This window comes from Panulirus ornatus, chromosome 42 (assembly GCF_036320965.1).
Source record: "Panulirus ornatus isolate Po-2019 chromosome 42, ASM3632096v1, whole genome shotgun sequence".
NCBI lineage: Eukaryota > Metazoa > Arthropoda > Malacostraca > Decapoda > Palinuridae > Panulirus > Panulirus ornatus.
Window position 1 is genome coordinate 10,384,488 of NC_092265.1, and position 27,394 is coordinate 10,411,881.

A 27,394-nucleotide genomic window follows, 5' to 3' on the forward strand; every position below is an offset into this window, starting at 1 on the left:
AGAATCTCGCCTGGGATCCTGTTTTCGGAACAGGAATCTGCATTTAAACGGCTCAGCTACTGAGCCGGTGTACCCACGCCAGATGTCCTCAACGTCTCCTGGGCAGGTCCCTGAGCCGTGACCTCTGAGCTGTGAGGTTCTACGTGGACAAAACTTGCCTTAAGAGCGCTATGCATTCGTCGACACGAATTGAGGAGACTGTATATATCTACTGAGCTAATGATGCCGAAGGCCACCTTACAGAAAACGCCTTTGAGCCTCTAAAATGTCCTTAAGTGGAACCATATGGCACATACACACACACACACACACACACACACACACACACAACGACTTACTGAAATGTGAGCAATTCTTTACAATCTGACAGTGAAGTTTCCTCCAGAAGACACTACACCCACGTCAAAAAAAAAGGACATTAAACTTCAGCTTAACCTTTACTTCCCATGTATCGCACGCTTCCACATCCGCTTCCCCTACTCCCCTTAAATCCCCCAACCACAAGACTTCCTCCTCCTGTATCCTTCCCCTGGATAGACCCCAAGCCTCCGTCAGACCACATCCACTTCTCTCCTCCTCCTCCTCCTCCGCCTCCGCCTCTTCCTCTCTCCAGGCGATAAAGGTGAGTCACAGATAGCCATCAGCAGTGCACCTAACTGAGAATTTTCAAGCGTAAACACCGTCTTACACGTTGTCGCCTGACTCTCCTCCTGGTCCTCCCACTGTTTACGACCTGCACACACGTACCCACCAGCGGGTACCTTCAGCAGGTCCGTCTATATAATCAGTAACAGGTAGGTTCATACCTTGAAAACACAGTATCCAGTGTTCTTCTTAGAAACCATGAGTTCTCTGGATCGCTGGTCCCCGTAGAAAACTTAAGCTCTGTTTGATCGATGTAGAAACCATGAGCGGCTGCAACTGGAAACCAGGTAACACGTTCTCCAGTTTTCATAAGAGGGGAGAGTCCATCTGGTTATGGGTGTCAAATAACTGCGTTTCATACAAACCAATGACGTTGTTGAACAGTTCTTTATGTTTTCATTCTCTCGTCGACTTCAAATTCTTATTCGTCACATTAAGATGATTTTCTCCCGTATGATTTCTGGTTCCATTTTTCTTCTTTTTTTCTGTATTATTTCACCGTCTTTTAACCTTTCTCTCGACCTTCCCAGTTTTTCTTTCTTTCAACACTTCCTCCATTCCTTTTGTCTCTCATCATCATCAGTCATTTTCTATTCCCATCTGCCATCACATGACCTTCTTCCCTCCCTTAGTGGCCCCACACCTGCAAGATATTTCGAGGCGATGCGATCTTCACTGACGATAAAGACCACGAAGGAACGTAAGAGGCAGAGAGAGAGAGAAAGAGAGGAAAAAGAAACTTGGAGATAGAGAGATAGCAGATTAGCAAGAGAGATTAAGTCTCGGTCCGGCGTTACAGGGACGTATACGACAATGAGAAAAAGAGATGGAGAAAGATATACACACACAAGAGCCGAAAAAAATTAAACTGGAAAAGACAGGCGATCCTCACATTGGAAGAATTATCGAAAGAAATGAATGGGAAACAAATGGGAAAAGGAGGAGTCGAGTGTGATGATAATGAAAAGAGTTTTGTTATACGAAGGTGTGTCAAATCATGCGTATACTTTGACTATGGTGGCCAGTACAGTCAAGGCAATCATTGGAATGAGTTTAATGCAATGCCAGAGCCACACCTACCACCACACACAACAGCATCAACCATCGCAAATACCATAACACTACTACCACCACCACAGTCACTTACACCGTGACTACCACAACCACCAACAGCAAGAGCTAAAGTCCGCCAACACCAACACTATCATCGCCACCACTGTAACCATCCTCACCTCCGGCAGCATTATCAACACTAGCTTCTTCGGCTGGCCTGCAACCGGCCTTGAACTGAGTCAAGGACTAATGGTGTCAAGGGTATGGTGAAGACGAGGGTGAAGTGAGGATGTAGAGCGGTGAAGGACGAGGGATCTAGTGAAGATGTAGTGCGATGATGCTGATTGTCTTTGGCCAGACCTGTAAGAATCAGGAGGCTTGTATGTACTGATGAAACATAATCTAAAATTACTGCTGTTCTATGGGAAAAAAAGGGAAAACGATACGTCTGAAATCAAAGAGTGTACTAGACAGAGGTCTAGCGAACACAAGACAAGACAAAGAATGTACTGATGATGATTCCTATTCCAAGTCAAGTCAAACGCAGTAGTGTCGAGGGTAAAGTGAAGACGAGTCTGTCAAAACTGAAGTGAATTTTGGGTCTACTGATGGTGCATTGAAAGATACAGTTAGTCCTGTGGTGTTTCCCATCCTCAGTGGCCATGATGGTCATTTGCAGAGCGGAGGAAGATACACTGCATACGCTCAAGAAGACTGGTGTTTTCTGGTACTGAACCAAACTGGAAGGTGATAATAAACAGCTCCCTTTGGATGTGGTCCGGCTGCCTGGCCCGAGACTCGAACAAAGTCCTGCTGATTCATAGCTCGCTGCCCTAACCACCCCGTCCCGGAAAGGTCAGGAATGAATACTAGCGATGCTGGGAGATAAGCACTGATTGTTTGGGGATGGTGAAAGACTACAATTTCCACGTAGCTTAAAGGCCAAGTACAGACGAAAGCAAATACAAAGGAAGGACATAATTCTGGTCTGTGTGTCCGTGTTTATCATTTGGTTTCGTCCAACTCTAGTGTGAGCTTGATTGCTGAAGTCACTGTTCCGGTATCAGTAAATACTGAAGTTGATGTTCCCGTCCTTGTGAATACTGAAACTGATGTTCCCGTATCTATAAATACTGAAGGTGAAGTTCCGTTACCCGTAAATACTGAAGCTGATGCCCCGGTATCTGCAAATACTGAAGCTGGTATTGAAATTAGCTCGAGCACTGGAGAAACCGTTTCCCTCAAGGTCCGCGCTGTGGAAAGCGATCAGAAGAGTCCCTGGCGTATTGCTAGGTGGCTACCTCGAACCACAGGAGAATGCTGTTTGAAGTGCACTGTCAATGTTCCTGGCGTACTGTTACGCCTGGGATAAGTTCAAGGACGTCGTCCCAAGCGTGCTATAATTGTGTTGACAGACAGTTAAGTTTCTTGCAAGCAGGAACTCAAATGTCAGCCACAGAGGCGTCCAGACGACACTCACTGCCTCCTGGCGGGGCAACGTAGGTCTGAAAAAAAAAAAAGAACTGGAAGCACTTCCTCCTCTAAGGGTAATAATCACACGTATCGCCAATGGTCTTAAGAACCGTATTTCCTCGATGATCTCTGGCCTTTGTGTACACTCTGAAACGTGGATGATGGCGGATTCACTCGTCGTCACATTTCCTCACGGCGCACGTTTTCTACTCAAATGTTGACAAAATGTGTGTTGGCACATCGAGTGAATGTGTAAATAGTGAGATCCAGGCTCTTGAGTGTGTGTGTGGCGAGGGCCTCGCTCGGTAGTGTGGAGGCGTGAGTGTATACAGCGGGTGGAGAGAAGGCCCCACGACATCCTGAAGGTATCCTCCTTTCCCTAAAGGGAAGGCTAAGAGGACCCGCAAACATGATACACATCCTTAAATCGGAGTATCCGCCTCCTTCCCACCTCAGGCCACACGTAACGAATGGAAGTCTACTACAAATATGAGGTATACCACACTGGAACGTGTTACACCAACGATACCACGGCTACGACTTCACCTTAACGAATGCTTCACCTACGACGAAACAGAGGAAGGGAGAGAGGCTCCTGCTGTTCTGAAGAAGGCACGATATGAGGCTCTTGCTGCTCTGAAGAAGGCTCGATATGAGGCTCATGCTGTTCTGAAGAAGGCTCGATATGAGAGTCATCACATACGTTGAGAGAATCGTCGACACCAATGGCAGATCTCAGAGACCAGCACACCCCAGCAGGGCAGCAAGCAACTAAAAGTATGGTTCTGACGGGGTTCAGCTAATGGGACAGTGGCGCATGTACCCACATCCTAAACCAGACTAGCAAAGAGAAAGAGGATCGTTAGTATCAAAACATCGTAAGCTGGGAGGAAAGGCGAAGAACCACTAAGAGCTTCGAGTCAGCACCAGCAGACAATGCCTAATGGCCAAGGAACGAGAACGGGTACACTGTCTCCTGCAGGAGATTACAAAAGTTAAAAAAAAAACACGAGAAGGAACACAGTAGCAACGCCATCAACCTTAACCAGCAACAGTACCAGCAGGAACAGGTGTGGCAGGGTTGCCTCACCTGAAGGACAGGGGAATATGGGCGGACGTATGGCGACGACAAGCAAAGGGGACGACGACGGACGGGTGACACGTCGTGGATATCTGCGACACGCACTCCACCCTGATACGACGCTCGCCCGCCTCTGATATTACCCTGGAACGCGTTGCCCTCCCTATGCTGACGCTGTCGGTGGCATCAGAACAGGGCTGGAGGCAATACCTTGCATACTAAAGAGCCTTCCAGTGCCTCATGATAACGGTTCCAGAGAGGTGGGGGTGAGCTGGAATAAGAATGTGGCGGCCACAGAGAGGATGTGAAGTGTTGTACCTGCTTCCAACATTCGTATTTCAAAGATTCCTCTCACCACAGACCCTACTTACTCTTGTACTTTTTAAGGGACATTTAGACAGAAAAGTCCTTTATTTTCTTAGGGCCTTCTGACTCTCGTAGTGCAAGCGTCGCAAAGATTACGATGCATCAGCGACAATGAACGTATCATAATCATCCCCAACTTCGGAGCGAAAAAAAAAAGGTCATTGTTACCTCCCTTTTTTTTCAGAGTTGAGATGTGACCATATGAACACGGCTGAGAGAGAGAGAGAGAGAGAGAGAGAGAGAGAGAGAGAGAGAGAGAGAGAGAGAGAGAGAGAGAGAGAGAGAGAGAGAGAGAGAGACAGCAGGCATCGGGGAGGCTAGTCAAACAGTTGGCCAGCATCTCTCGAGCCAATTTACCAGTGCGACACCACACCCATTGTGTGGAGTTGCTTGGGAGACTGCGACACCTGCCGCTTACCCACCCGTGCGTGTGCCACGGACTTATGACTGATGATCAACATACACTTTTGATATACCAGTCATTAGGGCACGGAGGAGGCGGGGAAGAGCATATCCACGGGACTCTACCTCCCTCGCTTTGGTTCTCTACACTGGCTAAATCGTGTCTCAGATGTTGTATAAATCGTGTCTCAGATGTTGTATAAATCGTGTCTCAGATGTTGTAGCCGTAGCCCTCAGCATTCCCCTGTGGTGTGGGAGCACGATGTGCTTCATGACCAGAGAGACGGTACTAAGAGCTTCGATGAACGAATCTTTAAAGTGGTTCGTATTCCTCCAGAGGTGAAAAGAGTCAAAAAAAAAAAAAGTCACTCTTAGAAGTGAAATTCAAAATGACTTGATCAATTAATTGTCAATACGTTTGCCTCACTTGTCATAGAAGCAAACAAGACTTTGGTACTAACTCTAGAAGTGAAATTCAGAATGATGAACAAACGCTATTATCAATACTTTTTGCCTCTCTGGTCATAGTAAAAGAACAGCAACCTTTACAGCAGTGCCATTACCAGCAACAGCAACAGCAGCAGCTACAGCAGGTGCTCAGAGAGGGTTAACAGTCACTGTATGTTGTCATTCGACGATCATGGAATAAGAAAACTGGCTGTAAGAAATGCCGATACAGAGGAGTAGTAGAAGAGAAGAAGACGAACAAACGCATTAACATTAGGAGAAGCAGCAGGAGCAGCAGCAGGTGTCAGGGCAACAGCAGGAAAGCAGCAGCAGCAGCAGCAGCAACCGGAACGGCACCACCAAGAAGAACAGCGGGAACAGCGACAAGAACAGCAGCAGATGAAGAGGCGCGAGGAACGAAGAAGAGGCGCGAGGAACGAAGAACAAAATTGCCAGCAACGGCCCCATAACCAGGACCAGGAACAGCATAAGTAACAGCAACAGTAGGGAACAATCACAGCAGCAGCAGCAGCAGCAGCAGCATGAGAGGCAGCAGCAGCAGCAGCATGAGAGGCAGCAGGAGGAGGAGAGGCAGCGGCAGCAGGAGGAGGAGGCAGAGGCAGCAGCAGCTGCGTACCCCTGTAGGCAGCTCTCGGGCCAGTCCGCGGGAGACACTTGACACTTGGTGCAGTTTACCTTTGTCCTTTAAACTCTCCGCTGCTCCGGTGTGACTACCACCACCCACCACCGCGCCAGGAGGGGCGGGGAGGCCACGCCAGGAGGGTGCTGGGGTGGACGGGGGAGCGGGAAGGCGCCTCTGGGAAGGAGCGTGTGTGTGTGTGTGTGTGTGTGTGGGCAAGGAAGACAAGAGGATAAGGACGAGACATGGGTGAGGAAAATGGAGGATATGTAAACGAAAAATGGAGTAACGGTGGATTGAGGAAGGGATGAGGAAGCGAGAGCTGAAGGAAGCAAGATGAGACAGGGATGATGAGGATGAGAAAAGAGATGGAGGAGAGATTAAGGAGGGACAGAGAAGAGATGTTATGGGCTCGACAGGATTGTGAAGGATCAGTAGGATGAGACTGGGTAAGGACGAGGCGTGAAGGGGAGGCGCTGAAAGGTCAGCAGTCGGGATGAGAAAGAAGGGAAGGAATAAATATGGCGAAGGACGAGACACGGTGGGGAGCGAGAACTGGATGCGGGGTGTTGGAGGGTGGGGAAGAGGTGTTGGAGGGTGAGGAAGAGATGTTGGAGGGTTGGAGAGAGGTGTTGAAAGGTTAGGGAAAAGGTGTTGGAGGGTTGGCGAACAGGTGTTAAGGGTTGGGGGAAAAGGTGTTCAAGAGTGGGGGAGATGTGTGCTGGAGGGTTGGGGAGAGGTGTAGGAGGATGAGAAGAGGTCATGATGGAGAGAAGTGGAGGAGATGGCGGGCGAGTTAGAAGACTTGGAGGGTGGAGAGGAGATGCTGGCGAGTGGAGGAGAGGCTGCCTCGTGAGGAAGAGATGTTGGAGGGTAAGGCGGGGCTTCCTTGTCAGCGAAAGGTGTTGGAGGGATGGGAGGAACCTGCATCTCCTTTATATTCTCAGTCAAGCGACGTATTGATAAAGCAATGTAATAATAATTCAAATTACGCATTGATTATTCGCCGACCAGTGTGTCAAACAGTATCTCTCCGACATGTTTAATATCCTTTATATCCGCTTCATTACAGGATATCCTGACCTTTCCTCTGGAAGTAAAGTTTTTGTGAACATCAAGATCCATGCAAATATCAATTCTGATGAGATGAAAAAAAAAAAGATCATTTTCATTTGCACTAAGACCACCAGGGTCTCGGGAGACTTCCTACCCACCACCGCTGTCTTGAGATCTAGTCGAAGTGTGTGGTTGAAGACAAACCACATCAACCATACCATCTACCAGCCACGGACCATAGCCTGCCTCAACGTAATCCTGAGGTGACGCAATGGAAAATATACAAAAATCGAAAAACAAATAGCTAGGTAAACAACATCTAACGCATTGGTGCCATCCAATATGCAAAAGTAACCACTACGTTAGCTACTTAAATGTTTCGTTTGAAACACCATCAATCAACTTCGCGCCAAAATACATAAAGGTGAACACTGGTAAGATACAGTGAGCTGATACAGACTCACGTACCACACGGTGAGAGCAAACATCTGGGCGGTACAAGACGAGAACAAACCATTTTCTGTCTCCTCATTTAACTTATTCAAGATGTCGGGGGTCGTAATGGAAGAGCCCCTGTGTCCTTGCTGGACCTACCACACTCAGATAAAGGAGAAAGGGGTTGGAAGGGTAGCTGACTGTTATCTCTAGCTATTCCCTCCTCTGCCTACCCTTCACCCACGTCCCGTTTATCTAGCCTCACTCACTCACTCACTCTCTTCCACACTCACTGCCAGCAACAGGTTCTCTTGTCCTCCTCTCCCCCAGGCGCCACGACGAATCCCATCCCACCACCAGGTCGGTTCCATACTTCGTGTTCGAGTGCTCCTCGATCTTATCTGGCCACCCACCTGTCTCTTCAGTCCCCTTCGTCGCCTGTCCACTGCGCTACACCACACCCTCCTCCCTCCATCCCACCCGCTACACCACACCCTCCTCCCTCCATCCCACCCGCTACAGTTCCCTCCTCCCTCCATCCCACCCCCTCCCCCCATCTTATGTTTGTACCACGCCATCCAATTGACTGGTCGCGGCGACACCACCTCTTCCACTTGACCTTTGACCGTTGCGCCTCTCCCAGTCAAAGACTCCCCCTTAACCCCCCCCCCCTCCCCAAGCCACCCATCCCAACCATCTATTCTTTCTTCCTATTCTAACACTTGTTTTAACCACCCATTAGCGACCCTAAGTACCCCATCCATCTCCAACAATCTTCGTTCTTACAAAACTATCCATTTCACTTAAACCCTTCCCCTGGGCCATCCATTCCACTTCCCTCCCACTTAATAATTTCACCCATTCCCATCTCTTACCACGACCCCACATCTACCGCACCTCTTACCACACACACACACACACACACACACACACGCCACCCCTTCCGTTCCTTACCTGACCCTTACCAACCACTCCACCCAGCTCGCGTGCACGCTCAAGGTCCAGATGGCAAGAAAAAAAAAAACAACCTCATGGATTATCACGGCAAAAGATCTTCCAGTCTGGGAGAGTTCTGAAGACGACACTTAACACCGCACAGGAACAGATCCCTGGAATTTTCTCCTTTTCACATGGAGTCATATAGATGGCGTTTCCCTGTGAACATGGCGTCTGGGTAGAGGCTTGCACAGCCAGACACACATACATACACACACACACACTAGCAGGGCGGTGGCCATCCCGGCGTCCTTGAGGCTGGACAGGGCTCCCTGGTTGTACCCGAATCTCGTTTTCTTTCAGGTCGAGACAGATCTCGGGGTCGCCGGTAACCAAGCGAGGACAACGGGTAACCAAAAGGGGAAACAAGGGCTGAGGTGTACGAGATGATATATGGGTTAGCTTCAAGGGGGACGAAATGTCGACTGGAAGCCGTGGGGGTCTTCCTGCAGAAGGAAGGGAGGAGCAGAAGTACTTCTTGAACTACGACGGGCATGGGGGTCGGCATACAAACTAAGTCTTGAATGAAGTTTGGTGAACGAAGGGAGGAGCAGTGGGCGCATTTCTCCGAGAAGGAGGAGGAGGGGAAGAGGAGAAACACAGCTCTCTTTTTTCTCCCACATGACTGTGGAATAGTTGCACGTACTGATACTGAAGTCTTTCGCTGTGTTTCAGTACATCTCATCCCACTTCAACGTCTCGTTTTGTTAGCTCCATCACGACTAATTCGTAAGCGATATTTCGCTGAGTCCCGCAGGCATTCCACTATGACAACCGTTACTCCTCGTTTCCTGCGTAGTATTCATTAATGGTTCAAATCTCACGGCTGTTCGGGGCCTTGTCTGTGCCGTAGTTGTGAACCGGCTTCGAGACTACCCGAACCTCGGGGAATATGAGGTATCCGAGGCTGGCGATGCACGGCGGCGGTAGGGTCGGAGCTGGACAGGTGGAAGGAGTTGGATGGACAAAAAACTGGCTCCAGTCTCCAGGTGGCAACTGAGAGATGGTAAAGAGACGGCAGGTGTGATGCTGTCGAAATACTACGTCATGAATACGAATCTAAAAATAAAAAGGGATGAATAACCATGGACAAAATAAGTATTATGTAAGTAAAGTCGTAAGATATTAAGTAAAGAAGACAAAAAAAAAAAAGAATGTTGATTTCAGTTGAATGCGGTTCGGTAAGTGATGCCAGGGCATACAGTCACGTCAAAAAGACAAAACAAAAAAAGCAGAGTTCTGGAGGTGGAATCAAGAAAGTTAAAACTGTAACGCGAACGAGATGAAAAAAAAAAAGAATACTGACTTTACATATCACTTGCATTCAAGGATCGTCGGCGTCCAGACATACCAATCTAACTTAGATAAACTTGCCAATAAAGCAGAAGACCGGAATAACCTGTTCCCCGAAGCTACGTGATCACCATCAAAATAAAGAAAGAAGGAGAGAGAAAAAAAAAATTACACTAACCTCCCCCGAAGACCTTCACCCTTGAAAATAAAAACGGCAAACTGAAGTGTATACTTCAAGGCCATATTACGGGAGGTAGAAACATCCCTCCCACTTCCCTCTAGGCATCCAGCCTCCTCCCAGTAACTTATGGACTGACCATATATATATATATAAAAAAAAAAGACTAACCCCTGATAACACCAGGGTTACGATGCATCATCACAGCTCCTCCCACTAACGTGAGGGCTGCCCTTGGAGACCACTACCCCCAGATAATACCAGAGTCCCATTGCACCACCATCACACAGCTCTTACCACACCATCACACAGCTTCTACCACACCATCACACAGCTCTTACCACACCATCACACACCTCCTACCACACCATCGCACAGCTCCTACCACTAACGTAAAGGGCTGCCTGCCCCTTGGAAACCACTACCCCCCAGATAACAAGAGAGGCCCACTGCACCATCACGCAGCTACTACGACTACCGCAAAGGGCTGCCTGCCCCTTGCAGACCAGTGGCCCTTAGTAACACTAGTGGCTTTGGTGAATCATTAAGCCTGCATCCCCCACCCCCAACCTCTGCTAACAACCTGGGCGGCTAATACTCGTTAAATCTGCGGTGTCAACAGCTCTATCCAGCTTGGCTTGAAGGGGTGTGTGTGTGGTGCTGACCCAACTGTTGATGCCGACACTTGGAAGCTGGCAAAGGAGAATGGAGTGAAATGTGGACATGTTGTGAGACTCAAGGGGGGAACACACTAACCGTAAACTGATTGGGATGAGAGTATGTTACTTACACGTTTTCTGTGATTATTAGGAACAAGAAATATCAAAATAATGTGTCAAGAATATACGTATTCCACCAAAAAATATTAAGAAGAAAAGATTAAAGGCAAAAAAAAAAAAAAAAACCCACAGACGGACACCACAAGATGGTAATCCGTCAAACCATCGTCTTAAAGAGGACAAGAAATCAATTTACATCAGAATGAAATAAGGAACTGAAGCCTGGACGATGTTCGGAGGCAAAGGCACCTCTTAGAGACATGTCGAGGATGAGGAACATAGAAAATACAAGGGGGGGAAATGAGATCTCCCCTTGAGGTATTCCAACAGCAAACTTAGTTCGTGGCAAGAAGACAAGAGCCGAATGATCCGTCATGATCAGTAATGATAGGCGAAAAAAAAAGTGAAGAAAAATGGGGGAAGAAAAAAATCTTCTCATTGTCATAATGGCAGAGCGTGTGGCAGGCGAGAGTCATATTACCTCTTGTAAACAATGAGTCCAGCATATTGGTACGTCAAGCGACGAGTCATAAAACGAAACGGGAATCAAACGTGGAATTTGGCGAGAAACTAGAGAGAGAGAGAGAGAGAGAGAGAGAGAGAGAGAGAGAGAGAGAGAGAGAGAGAGAGAGAGAGAGAGAGAGAGAGACCATGCCTGCAAATGAGAACGAGATTTATATCAAAAAGAAAGAAAGAAAGAAGAAGAAAAAGAAGAAGAAGAAGAAAAAGAAGAAGAAGAGAAAAGGAGGAGGAGGAGGAGGAGGAGGAGGAGGAGGAGGAGGAGGAGGAGGAGGAGGAGAAGAAGAAGAAGAAGAAGGAGGAGGAGGAGGAGGAGTAGGAGGAGACTATGAAGAAGAGTAGAAGAAGAAGAATGAAGAGGAGAAGAAGAAAAAAAAGAAGAGATGAAACAAGGAAGAAACTATGACATGTGAAAGAGAAAATAACAATGTAGGAACCCGGTTTACAAGATTGAAGATTATTGGTAGTCGATCTTTCTTTTTTTCCTCCCTCGCGTTTATCAGACAATGTATCAAACAAGCCTCAACCACAGCGCCGCTAGGTGGAACGGCTGTAAAACCTGCGCTACGAAAAGTGGAGCATACTTCTTCTCGGTTAACTAAGGTCGTCATATGTCGTGACCGGGTATAACACGGCTTTCCCTGTATGGGACAAAAGATAGAGTATACCCAGTCCTGTGATAAAATCTGTAATACCATCTACTTCTTTTTTTTTTTCAGCTGAGCGTGTTCTTAGTAATACATATCATCTTTATAACAGGTAATTCTTTTTTCGAGGCAATTAGATTATATCCGGGTCACGAACGAGAAGGGGGAAAAATGCTTGGTCTTTCCCTTCTAGGCAACAAAGAGCGTTCCATTAATGCAGGGGATTCTCAAACATCCCTTACTCCCTCCCTTCATATAAGCCGACCTAGATAGATTTCACCTGTCAGCCCCTCTAAGAATCTGTTCCGTACCATCAACAATATAGAACCTCCGATCTGCTATATGATCCCGCCGGACGTCCAATGGAGTGTTGTTCCCTGTGGTGAGACGCTCGTCGAGAGAGGGGGAGAGGAGGGAGGTGGGTTGCTGTGTCTACCCCCGACGAGAGATAATCATCCATACTCAGCTTAAACCCTTAAGCACGACGAGGTGACCCTCGAGCATGGGAGGCAGATACCCTTCAGAATGACACTTCGACCCAAGCTTGAACCCCCAGGACGTAAGAACGTTTAGCATCTGCGGTACGGCTCTTGAGCACGAACGGTATACGATCTTTGAACGCGACGGTAGTGCCCCTTGGGTTAGACGGTCTGGTCTTTGACCTCACTCACCCCCTATCTAAAAAAAGGTCTGGTTGAAGTCCAGGGCATCATATATCCAAGGATCGTAGCGACATGCTGAAGGATCGTAGTGTCGTGCTAGAGGATCGTAGCGTCGTGCTCGAAGGGCCGTACCGTCTTCGTGCTCAGGGTGTTCAGGCAAGCCACTGCACCAAACCGACATCCCAAGGTGGGCTAGTTTTTAACCTGTAGTGGGGACAGGCTGGCGTCCTGGTTATCCCACTTACCCCGAACAAACCCCACTCTACCGAACTTCCCTAAATTCATCGGCATTTTCCTCGCGATTACGCTGAGCCCCTGCGATCGGGATCTGCATGTAAACCCATCGACTACAGCGGTGTTATCGGCTCTGGATGGAAGGTTCAGATTACTGCCGGCTTGATTATAGAGGTGGGTGACAGCCGCGCCGACCAGGACGATGCCTGGTAACGGAAGGGCGACGCAGGTATACCAGGAGACGAGTAGCGGTGATCTTACAGCCAGAGACCCGAGGAGACCAGTTTGCTGCTGGCGCGGCAGCGGCGGCGGAGCAAGAGTCTCTTGTCTGGCGCGCAGGAATGTGTAGCGCCAGACGAAGGAACACCAGGGAGGCCCCTGGAGCACGTCCAGGAGGTTCCACACTCCTCGACCATCAGGGACGCTGAGGGAACAACCCATCTCTACTACGGTCCGGAGCTTCGAAAGCGAAACACTTGATGAATGTTACTAAATGAAGAAAAAGTTGGGTTAGGGGGATAAAGGAGTGTTGGTGGACATCATGCGATCAGTGGGGAGCCAGAGCGAAACGGATAAAGAATGTTGAAGAGACAGCAAATCAAGGTTGCCAACTGGACACTGCTGACAACACACACACACACACACACACACACACACACACACAAGAACAGGTGCAGTCGTGAGAAAGTCCAGTTAAACACAAGGAAGCTCACATCTTTTACGAGAATAATGTGAGTCGCTCTTACGTTAATGTGAGTCGCTTTTACGTTAATGTGATTCGCTCTTGTGTTCCATGCCTCAACCCGCACTGCACAGCGAGGAAGATTCAGCTGTTTATATAATGATTCTAGTTCCAGCTATAACTGTAGTCTCTGCGACAAGTGAGCTGCATCGAATTTGAAATAGGTAGTTATAGTAGAATACGTACAACACATTTCTACAATAAACCAAAGAAAATATAAGACAGACGTTCTCTTACGTAACACGAGTTCTGGTATAGAGCAAACACAGACACAGACACACAGACACAGACACACACACACACACACAGACACACACACACACACACACACACACACACACACACACACACACACACACACACACACACACACACGCACGTGGCAATAAATGCGTAGTTGCACGCTACCTGCACACGTGCTTCAGTAAAAACGTATGAGACAACACAACCCATTTTGTAACGTTCACTGATCTCGTCTACGTTAATGCTAGGTATGCACGCACGTGGTCAAGGGAGACACACACACACACACACACACACACACACACACACACACACACACACACACACTTTGCAAAACACAGTCTCTCTGGCTGCAGGATGAGATACGAGATGTAAGAGGGGTGTTGGCGGTGGTCAGGAATGAAGGCAAAGAAAGAAAAATCTGCACTACTAAAGGTATGTAACGGAGAGCTATTTTGGAGGACGCCTCCAAAAGAGAGAGAGAGAGAGAGAGAGAGAGAGAGAGAGAGAGAGAGAGAGAGAGAGAGAGGAGAGAGAGAGAGAGAGAGAGAGAGAGAGAGAGAGAGGCGATTATGTAAACCTCTGTCGTAGGCACTAGACTCCAATTCCTGGGTCATCATTATTGATGTCACGCGGTGTAACCCTCATCAGATATGCATATAACGCTCCGTGGTTTGTCCTCTAGGAAGGGGAAGCCCCCCCTCGCCTCATGCCTTACGTAACTCTATGGTCAAGTACAATAACTGGGGGGGGGACTTAACGCTCTGGATGCTTTGGGTTGTCAGTCTTCCATTCGGGCTTACGCCACAAGATATCTATGTATCGACATAGCAAGGGGTAACTCCGGGAAAATCAGGTCAGTGTACACAGGAAAATATATATATATATATATATATATATATATATATATATATATATATATATATATATATCATGGGCAGTTGTACGGGAACAAAATGCAAAGGAACATAGGCAAAGTATATATTGACATATTTTCTTATATATTTGATCACTGTTTCCCGCCTTAGCGAGGTAGGTCACTGGTATCAATAGGCAATGAAATACATAGAAACAAAATACAGAGAAAAATATGCGAAAGATATGTTGTAACTTATGAGATAACAAAATAACTAAGAAAGAAATGCAAAAGCAATATATACAAAGAAGTATTTCGTAACTTTACTCACCAATGGCACAAAATACAAAGAAACAAAGTATGAAGCAATATATACAAAACATAATGTAACTCCAGTCAAAGAGGAATAAAAAAACAAGAACAAAATACCCAGAAACAAAATACACAAGAACAAAATACTCCGAAACAAAATATACAAGAGAAAAGACTACTCATAAGGGGAAATACGCAGAAACAAAATCCGACCCTGCTGTGAACAACGCACCCCCAATCCCCTTTTCATAGTTAGATCCCCCACACAGACTACCCAGCCCATTATATCAATAGATCCTTCTCTTGGCTGCGCCTCAGCATACCAAGTGGACTGAAAACTCCTGCGTTGTGTACCAAGAGACGGCGGTAATACGACCCCCCTCACGCGTGGGTCATGCAGGCTGAGTAACTGCCTCCCTCGGAATTCTAAACAGAAACATTCACCAGTGATAAAAGTCAGGCGGGCTGGGAGATCCATCCATGGCCTCAAACATCGATCGAACACGATGCATTTCTGTTCCCTTTGGGTGGGCGTGATGGACTGCTCCATATTACCATGAGAAAGTCTAATGATGATGAATATTTACGTGTGGTAAGAGGTGTTCCGCTGTGTGGTTTTGCTTGGGAGGAGGGATGTGGAGCGGAGGGCAATGGTGTCAGGGAGAGACACTGATGTCTTTTTCAGCAAAAGTCTTACAGTGTATCTCATATCAACTTTACCGATGTTAGGGATAATGTTTTGATACGTTAATGTGTGTGTCTTGTGAATTTCTGAAATGTTTCCACTTCCACAGGATGCGTCTGTACAAATGATCAATCGAAGAAAATATATAATAATTTGTAGGTTCTGAATTCTGTTAACTCCCCTAAAATTCATATATTTCAGGCCTGGAAACTAAATATGAACCTAAATCCCACGAAGAAAGTAACCACGCTCTCGACAACTCAAACAACACTGCAGTTACATGGCCGTCTGGGATCTGGGAAACCTTCAAGTTTTTTTCTACTACAAATGCTCTGGTAGTTACTGTGGGCTCACGAGAGCTACTGAGGGACGCCACAGAGGTACTGAAGGTTACGCCAGACCTTACTCTGGGGTTCGGTAAAACCTAGCGAGGGGCTACAACGATGTGCTCTGCAGTCGTTGTCAGAGATCTATCGTTATTGTGGCTTCTGACGGTCATCTGATGAATCACTGCGTGCGAGTCCAGCCACGGGTGCCTGGGGCTCTTAAAGAGATATTGAGGACTACGCTGGAGCGAGTGAAAGCTTCGGCGGTGTTATCCAAAAGGCCTCTCTGGAGGCCACTGACGGACCTCGGTGCGAACTTCCAGAGACAGACTGAGGGAGAGTTGGTTCCTCGGACCGGAGGACCTCCTGTGTGTGTTGTGTGTGTGGCGCTGCTGATACATAGCTCACCTGATCGAAAATATGACTTCGATGGTATCAGGGAGTCGTCGGGCACTCAGCGGGCCTTTCCACTTTTTCTTTTGCACTGGCGGGCCGCTGGATGATGGACAGAACGATAGGAACAGATGCATTGGGACGGCTTATGGATAGGGGGCTCCTTGATTTATGACACCCTCTTGGCTCTTCCGCTGGCGGTGGGGGTGAGGGGAGAGGTCTTTCTGTTAGAAATCTGAATACAAAATGGACTTTTGGGAAGTGGATTACAAGGGTACTTTTCGTTGGTTTTCGCAGTCGTCGATGGGTCTTGTGGAAGGGCTGTTGTATGGGCAGGTTACTGACATGGTGGTATATCAAGGGGTCGTTAAGAGGGGTGGCGTAGATCAGGTCAGCTGGGGTTAAGAGGGGTGGCGTAGATCAGGTCAGCTGGGGTTAAGAAGGGTGGCGTAGATCAGGTCAGCTGGGGTTAAGAGGGGTGGCGTAGATCAGGTCAGCTGGGGTTAAGAGGGGTGGCGTAGATCAGGTCAGCTGGGGTTAAGAGGGGTGGCGTAGATCAGGTCAGCTGGGGTTAAGAGGGGTGGCGTAGATCAGGTCAGCTGGGGTTAAGAGGGGTGGCGTAGATCAGGTCAGCTGGGGTTAAGAGGGGTGGCGTAGATCAGGTCAGCTGGGGTTAAGAGGGGTGGCGTAGATCAGGTCAGCTGGGGTTAAGAGGGGTGGCGTAGATCAGGTCAGCTGGGGTTAAGAGGGGTGGCGTAGATCAGGTCAGCTGGGGTTAAGAAGGGTGGCGTAGATCAGGTCAGCTGGGGTTAAGAGGGGTGGCGTAGATCAGGTCAGCTGGGGTTAAGAGGGGTGGCGTAGATCAGGTCAGCTGGGGTTAAGAGGGGTGGCGTAGATCAGGTCAGCTGGGGTTAAGAGGGGTGGCGTAGATCAGGTCAGCTGGGGTTAAGAGGGGTGGCGTAGATCAGGTCAGCTGGGGTTAAGAGGGGTGGCGTAGATCAGGTCAGCTGGGTTTAAGAGGGGTGGCGTAGATCAGGTCAGCTGGGGTTAAGAGGGGTGGCGTAGATCAGGTCAGCTGGGGTTAAGAGGGGTGGCGTAGATCAGGTCAGCTGGGGTTAAGAGGGGTGGCGTAGATCAGGTCAGCTGGGGTTAAGAGGGGTGGCGTAGATCAGGTCAGCTGGGGTTAAGAGGGGTGGCGTAGATCAGGTCAGCTGGGGTTAAGAGGGGTGGCGTAGATCAGGTCAGCTGGGGTTAAGAGGGGTGGCGTAGATCAGGTCAGCTGGGGTTAAGAGGGGTGGCGTAGATCAGGTCAGCTGGGGTTAGGGAACGTGAGGCGAATAAAGAATGGGGCGTCAGTTCCGAAGATTTCCGATTACTGTTCATGAATGAGGTTTGGAGGAGGGTAAGCCAGTCCATGAAAGGGCATGGGAGAGGAGGAGGAGGAGGAGGAGGAGGAGGAGAAGGAAGAAAAAGAGAAGGAGAGAGTGTGGGAAGAGAACGAAGAGAGTACGCATAAGAAAAGACAGGGTGTTCAAAATGGTGTGAAACTCCTCTCGATAAAGACTTTGGCTACTTTAAATTTACGAGGAAGTCTTCTACAACTTCTGAAACAAAATCTTTAATATCACCTCAGTTTACATTACTGGAATACAATATCTTATAGAATCAATAGCGTCTACCTATCTCCACAACCAACAGTGTCTGCCTATCACTGCAACCAATAATGTCTGCTTATCACTGCAACCAACTGTGTCTGCCTATCACTGTAACCAACAGTGTCTGCCTATCACTGTAACCAGCAGTGTCTGCCTATCACCGCAACCAACAGTGTCTGCCTGTCACTGCAACCAACAGTGTCTGCCTATCACCGCAACCAATAATGTTTACCACAATCTTCGTAACCAATAAGAATTCTAACAAAGCAATGTGACACTATGCTCCTCCTCCTCTGTGTTACAATACTTCGTTGACCTTCACCACAGCAGCAATGGAGGTTGTGGCATTGGTCGTCACATTACCACAGCATGACTGAGCCGCCCATGGATCCCGCCCGCACGTATCCCCGCCCACGGATCCCGCCCGCATGTATCCCCGCCCACCAAATATGTCTCACCAAGTCAGCCTTCCAAGTGCCAAGCAAACAGTGCTTTTTTTTCTTTACCCCTTGAGTATCGGTCTGCGTGAGTCATAGACCAGGAGCCATTCCAAGCTCTAGCGTCTGTCTGTAAGAGCTGTCGCCCAGGCACGCCCAAGTCCCACCCAACACACGCCCTCACTACATCCTATATGTGCCCTCGACACACACACACACACACACACACGGCCCTGCCCTTCCACAGCCTCTACCCCAAGCTCCTGCCACGACCAACGGCCAACACGCAACACTACCTTCCAGTCCTCCATCAGTAGACGAGTGAGAATTCGAACTGGACTGGAAAGCTCTCACTCGAGCGCTTCTGAGGTAGCTTACTGGGTGATGCAAGTCTAGGGTTGCAACATTCCAGGCTTCGTTGCTAACGCTCACACACACACACACACACACACACACACACACACACACACACACAAACACACACACACACACGTGCCCTCTTAGCGACACATAAGTCCGTACACGAACAGCTTAATGACACTGGTAAAAACTTAACGTGGAATATACGTGTAAATATAAGTGTAAGGCACTATAATCAACACAAATCTATTACTTAAAGAAATATTACCCGATATAACAACAGGGCAAAAAAAAAAATAAATCTGAAAACCAAGAAAAAAATATCCGGAAGGGGGAATAAAGAGTAGTGATGAACAGAGGAGGAACAGGGATGAATGTCAAAGAAGAACATGGGTGAAATAAACAAAAGAAGAAGAAATAATAAGAAAAAAAGAGACGGAAAAAAAAACTATCCAAGATGAAAAATGACAAGTAAACAAGCTATATAATAGGGGCAAAGAAGCAAAAAAAGAAAAAAAAATATCAGAATGGTCGACGACACGAGAGGAATATATATAATGAAGGCGAGAAACGACGGCCTTGCAGGAGCTCCATCAAGACCCCAGCCGTGGGAGTGGGCCCACAGGATGTGCTTAGAATATCACCATTACGTCAAGTTACACACACACACACACACACACACACACACACACACACACACCCCACACACAAAACACTGAGGGGAGGCGCGCGCATTCAAGATGCTATAGTGATTCATGCATGATAGCAGGGCCAATGATTCTCTCACCGGCATGAGGAATACATTATCGTGTGTGTGTTGACTACACGCACGCATACTACCTATCAATACTATAGGAACTAATTGGTACTAATGATTTATTATGGATGATACAACCCACGACGATGCTATGTATCTTTAGCTAATGCTCCAGAACCATTTTGCATCATTAATATTCCCCTGGCACGTGGATTATCTTTGGGCAAACACTCACAGATATTAGAATCCCATTTGTAGTCAAGTCATACGTGCGACAGACACACACACACACACACACACACACACACACACACACACACACACACAGTGGTCTTCCATAGATTCAGACAGATTAGGGAAGGGTACCAAGCCGGTAGCATTCCATATACAGAACATGATCTACTGCAGGTATATTTTCTTCGTCCATCCCAGTTTTGTGATTTCTTTTCTTTTTTTTTTTTTCAACCAGCGATCTATTCTTTTTTTTTTTTCTCATGATAAACGACAGATGAATATATATATATATATATATATGTTTTGTCCTATTTACAGACAATTCGTTTCGCTTGCTGCGTTCAATATGATTAGTATGCTACAAGCTTTGCTTTCTTGTATGTAAAGGTAATGTATGCTACCTATTCTCCTTGTTCGTTTGACCAAGGATATGCATCTTATCTTCAATCCCTGTAAAGGAACCTGTAGGATATCTGTCCATATTCCTCCAGCAAAATAGAATCGTTGGTTCAATACGCGAATATAAGCGGGGGCGACTGAATAGTGACAACACGAGAGTTCTTTCTATAGAGACGAATAACTCAAAAAGAAATATATCCTTCCGCGTAAATCAACTAAAAATTTTCCCTCTGCATTTATAGCTTCATCTTTTTTTCTTTTCTTAAGTCATAGTACGTTTGGGAAGTGCTTTTAGTCGAATCTCTATGATTCCTATACCTCAAACGCTATAAACGTCTCAGCATTCAAGACTTGAGCTTCAAGGAATCATTTCACTGAGGCTAAACCTGAGGAACCTCATGGCTTCTATATGTGTGACTCTGGTCTGATTCATACGGAGATCAAGGAGGAAGGGAGGTTAGGAGTGTCGCTACCTGGGTAAAGAGGGGCGTCTTGGTCTACACCCAACCGAGGAGCTGACACACACACATACCATCCGAGTCTCCCTGGGTAGTATAGGTATCTCTTAACACCGCTGCCGGTCCTCCCTCTCCTCCCTCAGTCCCCTTCGTCAGGAGAGAACAGAGCGCCCTTATACAGCATGACAAATTGGGAGGCATTAGATAAAGTGGAGGAGCACAGTGGAGTCTAATACCCCAAGTTATGGATAGAGGTTGAGCACGCTTGCTGGGTAGGGGGGGATGCGACGGGTGGTTGCGACGGGTGGGTGCGACGGATGGGTGCGACGGGTGGGTACGACGGGTTTGACTGGGGGGAATCGCAGTGCCAGGGCTGGCAGGAAGCCCTTACCTTTCATAGATAATTAACTCTTCCTACCTACGTAGCTGCACAAAGACACACGCATATATATATATATATATATATATATATATATATATATATATATATATATATATATATATATATATATATATTGTGTAGGTTTCGGAAAGAAAAAGTTATATGACTTCCCGAAGCTGACTCCCAAGAGAGGAGAGAAAAAAAGAGGAGAAAAAAATTAATTTGCGAGTATTTTTTTTTTCGGAGCTCAATTTAATCACGGGTCTCCTGATGTCTTGAAACGTTGATCTTGTGTTTCAAAACTACACAGTCATGAGGAAAATGGATGGGTATTACAGCCTTGGAAGCTGATGGAAGATCTATAACCGTGGTAATAAAATGACATGAAAACACCAATTACGTCTCCGAAGATTGATGGCAACACTGATGCTTGTGCTTCTCCCTCCTCCTCCTCGGCCCACGAGTTCCTTCTCTCCATTAGGCAGACCAGAGTCCACGTTTCCCCACATGCAGTAGCAGGGGCTGACATCATGACGATGGTTCGAGGCGGTAATTCAACGGTTTCTACTTCATCCCTTCGCTCTGTTCTGACACCTTGGCTCGTCTCGCTTGCCGCCGAGCCATTATTTCATCCAATCATCGACGCTAATCTTGTCGAATTAAGGCGCGTGAGGGCGGGAGGGGCCTTGCGCTGGCGATGAGGGAAGACCCTACAGGCAATTTGTAATAGCGAGTTGCAACTTGTGACGAAGAGAAATCACACTCAAAAGACTCTTACAATTTGGTTTCAGTCTCACGCTGGGGCTTTGACTAAGAAATTCTCTCTTGCATAATGAAATGAATTCAAGAACATGTTCCAAAGTCAAGTGGAGGATGAGGAAGTTAGACTGAGTAATACTGCACCTGTGGGTTATCAGTGTATGCCCCCATGAATCACAGCAATCTATACCCTGTTGCACATGCATGCCGAAGCTTCCATCTGATAAGAATCGATCAAAAAAAAAAAAAAAGCGATTTAATTTTGAAGCCAATATTACGACGCATGAAATCGGAATCGACTCAACAAACGACAGACTGTTGCCCCTTTCTATTACTTCGATCCTCAGATCGGGAAAACACAGCCTTTCCAGAGGGACCCCCCGTTTCATGCGGCCCGATCACCAATTTCCTTGACGGGTGGGAGGGGTTTGGGCGATTTTGCTGGTCCTTTCACTATCACCATTATCTTGCTCGTAAGGCGGAGGTGGAGGCAGGACCCCTTTGTCGGAAGGGCGAGGAGACATGTGCCGGGTGGTTTCCTGATGCAGGTGTGGTTTCTCAAAGGAGGAGGAGATCGAAGTTCTCTTAAAAGCTATTCCCGATGGTTGCATTTTCCAGGTGGGGTCTGTCTCTCTACGGGGTCGAAGTTATTCTTTCTGGCGGCTTACTTCGGCGAGGCTATTGCAAGATGAACTAGGCGAGGCTAGCACAGTGGGGTCTATCTATGAGGGCGGAACTGTCTCATGGGAAAGTGTCCGAGAGATGGGGTTGTTCAAGGACTTGTTCTGGGGGAAACTTTCTCTCAGGTTGACTCGGAGAGAGGAAGCTCTTCCAAGACGCCACTCTCACGTGCTGTACTGGAAGGCCTTTTCATAAAACCCTCGAGGCTATCCCTGATTTAGCCTGGGTCCACAAGCCATACTAGCAAAAACCTTCCCATGGGCAGGAGGTTAATTGTAGGGAGGCAATTCACTGCTGTGGAGGGGTAAAAGGAGAACAGCTTGAGGACAATTTCTTGACAGTTTTTCTAAAGGTCCAATTGGCCTATTCAGAACTTGGCCCCATATTACGGCCTTTCATTTCACTCGGTGATCTCTTCTAAATTGGATTTCCATAGGAATATGGAAGCGATCAAGCTTTAATCTATGGTCCCCCCCAACGTGTATGATCTAGTTGTGAATGGTACCTTCGTTAAGTTCATCGACCTGGACGGCGTGGTGGGTGTTTTTGCTGGGGTGTCGTCTCTCCGTCGGGCGGTCATCCTGAAGGGGAAGGGGGGGAGGGTTCAAATGGAGTTGCTCACTGAAGGGGAAAAAAACGGGCAGTGGATACGGTGATGTGGGTAATAGTCAAAGCCCCTTAGAGTTCATGTGCTTTCCCAAGGTGTATACTAGGAAGGGTAGTGGTCTCTCGTAGATTAGGCCTTTGGCGGCCCACGTCATTAACAGATCAAGCTTTTGACTGAGCCATGGTTGAGTGGATGGATAGTTGGGCCTTAGGATACCATCCACCAGAGTCATCAAGAACGTTAGCTTCTCGTTATAACCATTCTAATCTTTACCTCCTTCTTCGGGTGTCGCATTTGGGCTATTCCTTTAGCAGACTAGGTCTTTGGGCTGCTCAATATTCGTCCACCCATCCTACACACTCGTGAGTCAGGTGTGGTGAAGCCTTCCGCTAAAACAACAAACCTAGCACGCCAGACCTGGATGTTATCAAGTGTAGAAATGGCGGTAGGATGGAAAGGCCGGACCCGACGTAACTCTCGGCCGAGGGTGATCCGTCGGTGTGTGACGGTGGTCAAGTCGTCGGGCGTTTCGACGATCGTTGTCGGTCGATGGATGGGGAAAAGGGGTTGGAGGGAGGGGGGTCAAAGGAGCACCGGTGATTAAAGGCAGGTGCCTGAGGCAGCGGAACCCAACCGTAAGGGGAGGGAAAGGCTTATCGCAGAAGACGGAAACGATGGAGAAACTGGGCTCAAAGTCGGGGTCAAAGGTCAGACTTGTGAAAGACCGCGCTCCCCTGAAATCTATTTCACGTGAATCAAAAAAACTAAAAAGACGACCAAGACGAACGGAAAATGCGACCTGATATTAACTCATTGGTAGAGAATAATAAATAATTTCTCATCAGTTTAGATGATATTAATCATATCTAATCAATATTGCTGGAATACTACTTGCAGCTCCATCTATCAAAAGTTGATTAATAAGACATGGTGATTAGCATGTTGCTAATTATTCCCTCACTCTTTTTAGTGTATTGTGCTAAGTATATGATGCACAAAAATTCTCTCTCTAATGATCTTAGTAGATTGCGCCAGTGGCAGTCTATCAACTCGTTCATCTCAAGCGTTCTACCTATTCATTTATACATAATCTATTTATCTATATCTGTCATCTTATCTCTATCATTCAAATTATGTCTACGTATCTGTCTATCTGTCCATCATGTGTCTGCATTGTCTCTCTCTCTCTCTCTCTCTCTCTCTCTCTCTCTCTCTCCCCGACGCCTTTCTTGCAACCCCTTTTAAACCCACACACACACAAACCTCTGAAATCATACCCTCTCAACACCGCACCCATAAAGCACGCCCCTCCCCCACCATGGGAGCCGGTCATTTGCGGTGGGAGGGAGGGAGAGCGGGAAGGAGCAGAGAGGAAGAGGAGGACCAGCGAGACATTACCAGCCCAGGGTCAAAGGTCGGTCCGCACCAACGAAAATCAGATTGTCAGTATTACCATTTTCCCCCTCGAGACAGCTGGCGCTGTTAGGCAGTTTGTGTGTGTGTGTGTGTGTGTGTGTGTGTGTGTGTGTGTGTGTGTGTGTGTGGGTTTAGAGGATAGGCCGTGGCTGTGTCCGACTGTCCGAGTGGGTAACTATATACACCTTTAAAGCATGTATGGACTGAATTATATATATATATTTAGTTGAAAAGTCACGATTCTAACTGGATCATTTCGGTTCCCTTTGCCTTCTTGCCTTCTCTCTCTCTCTCTCTCTCTCTCTCTCTCTCTCTCTCTCTCTCTCTCTCTCTCTCTCTCTCTCTCTCTCTCTCTCTCGGCGCCGCAACTGTTTGTTCTTCCGGCGAGAAAGTGCATCATGTCTGCAAGGGTCTCATTCGCCCACTATGGAGTAGCGTTCGCGTCTCTAGTGCGACCCTTCATCCATCTTTCTCTCTCTTAGCCAGAATGGAATCATCAGCCCCTCCTTCTCCCTCACCGACACCCATATATCACCTCTCTTCAACCACCCCTTTCCATCAATTACGATGCCGCTTTCCACTCTCTGTTCTGTAGGTACTGTTTCACCACAGCCACTGTCTTCGTGAGCTGTCTGCGCACGTAACCCAACCTCGGTGACTTTGACATGTGGCACACGTTTTTGGACGCTGCTTCCCATAGTTTCTGTGTGGCGACCTCGTCACATGAGGATTGACCGGTGCAACACCTACTTCTTTCTCCATATAACCTCTCCATCCTCAAGAGTCGGGTCTACATACATCTAACGAGCTGAGAATAATCTTTCGTGCATCTATTTTGTTTTCATGCCAGTTAACTTACCTTTAATCCAAGAAGAAGAAGAAGAAGAAGAAGAAGAAGAAGAAGAAGAAGAAGAAGGAGGAGGAGGAGGAGGAGGAGGCCACTCTCTTCCTGGCCACCTGGAGCAGACTTGCACAGCGACCGACCCCGAGCTCCGACCATTCGTAATAACCAGTCATCACAGTCCGGCATTACTGTCATCCCTCCACATCTGTCCGGAGCCTCCGTTATCGACGAGGGCAGTGCCTATTCACAGAGGAAAGTGATCGCCCGAAAGAACAAGGGGGAGGAGAGAGCTGACAGCTGCATTCAGCCTGGACGGACAGTCACATACCATGGGCCTTCATGAAGAACACGCAAGCTCATTACACAAAGCTGAGAACTACTGCAGAAGTCAAGAATGAAAGAATGAGGTCATCACCCTTCCTCCTGTTCATGATGAGAGGGAATGTTTCTACACACACACACACACACACACACACACGACACAAAGTGGTTCATCTGATGGTTCGTTATGACGAACGAGGCGAAGGGAGTCGCTTCGGGATATATCATATCTTGACGTGTCGTCCCCCTCCAATGGACGTGGTAGGCTTCCTGAGCGCTTAGCTGGAGCCCCATAGAAGGTGGTCCTTCGTCAGGGAGGTAATGTAAAGTAAATAAACATACACACTGGATCCGTCGGGGCAATATCTTAATTCACAAAACCTTTCCAAGGTGTAGAGAAGAGCCAGGCTATCACCGAAGCTCCATTAACTGACAAAGACGAAGCAGCTGAGGTCTCACTAACCCTTGTCAGGTCTGTAAATCAGAAGAAAATAAAAGCGCTGTAACTGGGCAGAAATACAAAGAAATTTGGCCCTTCTTCTAAGAAAGAATTAGGGTTAGATTAAGCTTTTTTTTTTTCTCTCTCTCTCCTCTCCTTTTTTTTGTGGCTTTTGTTGACGCGACTTGTGTATCCCATCTCAAGTGACACAAAAGACTCCTTCTGATAACCTCTTTTGGGTCTTCCACAACACCTACTTTAGCACCTTGCTGGAAGGTGAGTCATAAAAGAGCTCTTGTACACTGGTTATCTTTCTAATGAGTCTTTTATACGGAGGAGAGATGAAAGTTCTTACTGCCTGAGGAAGTGCTTGTCTATCCTTACATTAAGTTGGCTAAACAGTTGTTCCTTACGTAAACGAGTGACTGGCTGGTGTGTAGGTGTGAACCAAGGTTCCCTGATGGAAGCTAGACTGTGCTGTTACTGGAGGGGTGTGTCTCGTGTAGGTAGATGGACAGCAACTCAACTGTTAGTGGATGGATGTGACTCGTTTGTGTTGGTGGACGGCAACTCAACTGTTACTGCAGGAGTGTGACTCGTATGTGTTGGTGGACGGCAACTCAACTGTTACTGCAGGAGTGTGACTCGTGTGTGCTGGTGGACGGCAACTCAACTTTTACTGCAGGTGTGTGACTCGTATGTGTTGGTGGACGGCAACTCAACTGTTACTGCAGGGGTGTGACTCGTGTGTGTTGGTGGACGGCAACTCAACTGTTACTGCTAGGGGTGTGCTTCATGTGTCCTGTGGACAACACTCCGATGCAAAGTATCTAAACCTTTGAGAAATCATAAAAGTATAAGATGATTTCACAGGTAAAAAAAAAGGCTAAATCTTACATGACAGGTAATTTAGGGACATGGTTCCCTGATCGTGGTTTTTCGAGTGTTCATGATGATGAGACTTGTAAAAACAGCAGCAGCAGCAGCAGCAAGTGAGGAGGTCAAGCGTTTGGTTATGGAGGCTACGAGGTTGTGGAGAGCCTGAGTGACACCCGTTTCTTCTTTTTCCCGAAGGAAATTCCCATACAAAAACATGGATGACGAAATATTCAGAATTGCATTATGTGTCTATTTCCATCACTTCGTACAGCCTTAGTTCTAAGGTAATCCTGGCCATACATA

The 27,394-nt window shown here is 47.4% G+C and overlaps 1 protein-coding gene and 1 long non-coding RNA gene across 2 annotated transcripts in view; one reads left to right on the plus strand and one right to left on the minus strand.

Annotated features, from left to right (window-relative positions):
• Positions 1 to 27,394, minus strand: part of LOC139761899 (uncharacterized) — a 177,782-nt gene that overhangs the window by 143,976 nt on the left and 6,412 nt on the right. The window lies entirely within an intron of this gene.
• LOC139761898 (uncharacterized) overlaps positions 1 to 27,394 on the plus strand; it is a 329,651-nt gene that overhangs the window by 56,390 nt on the left and 245,867 nt on the right. The window lies entirely within an intron of this gene.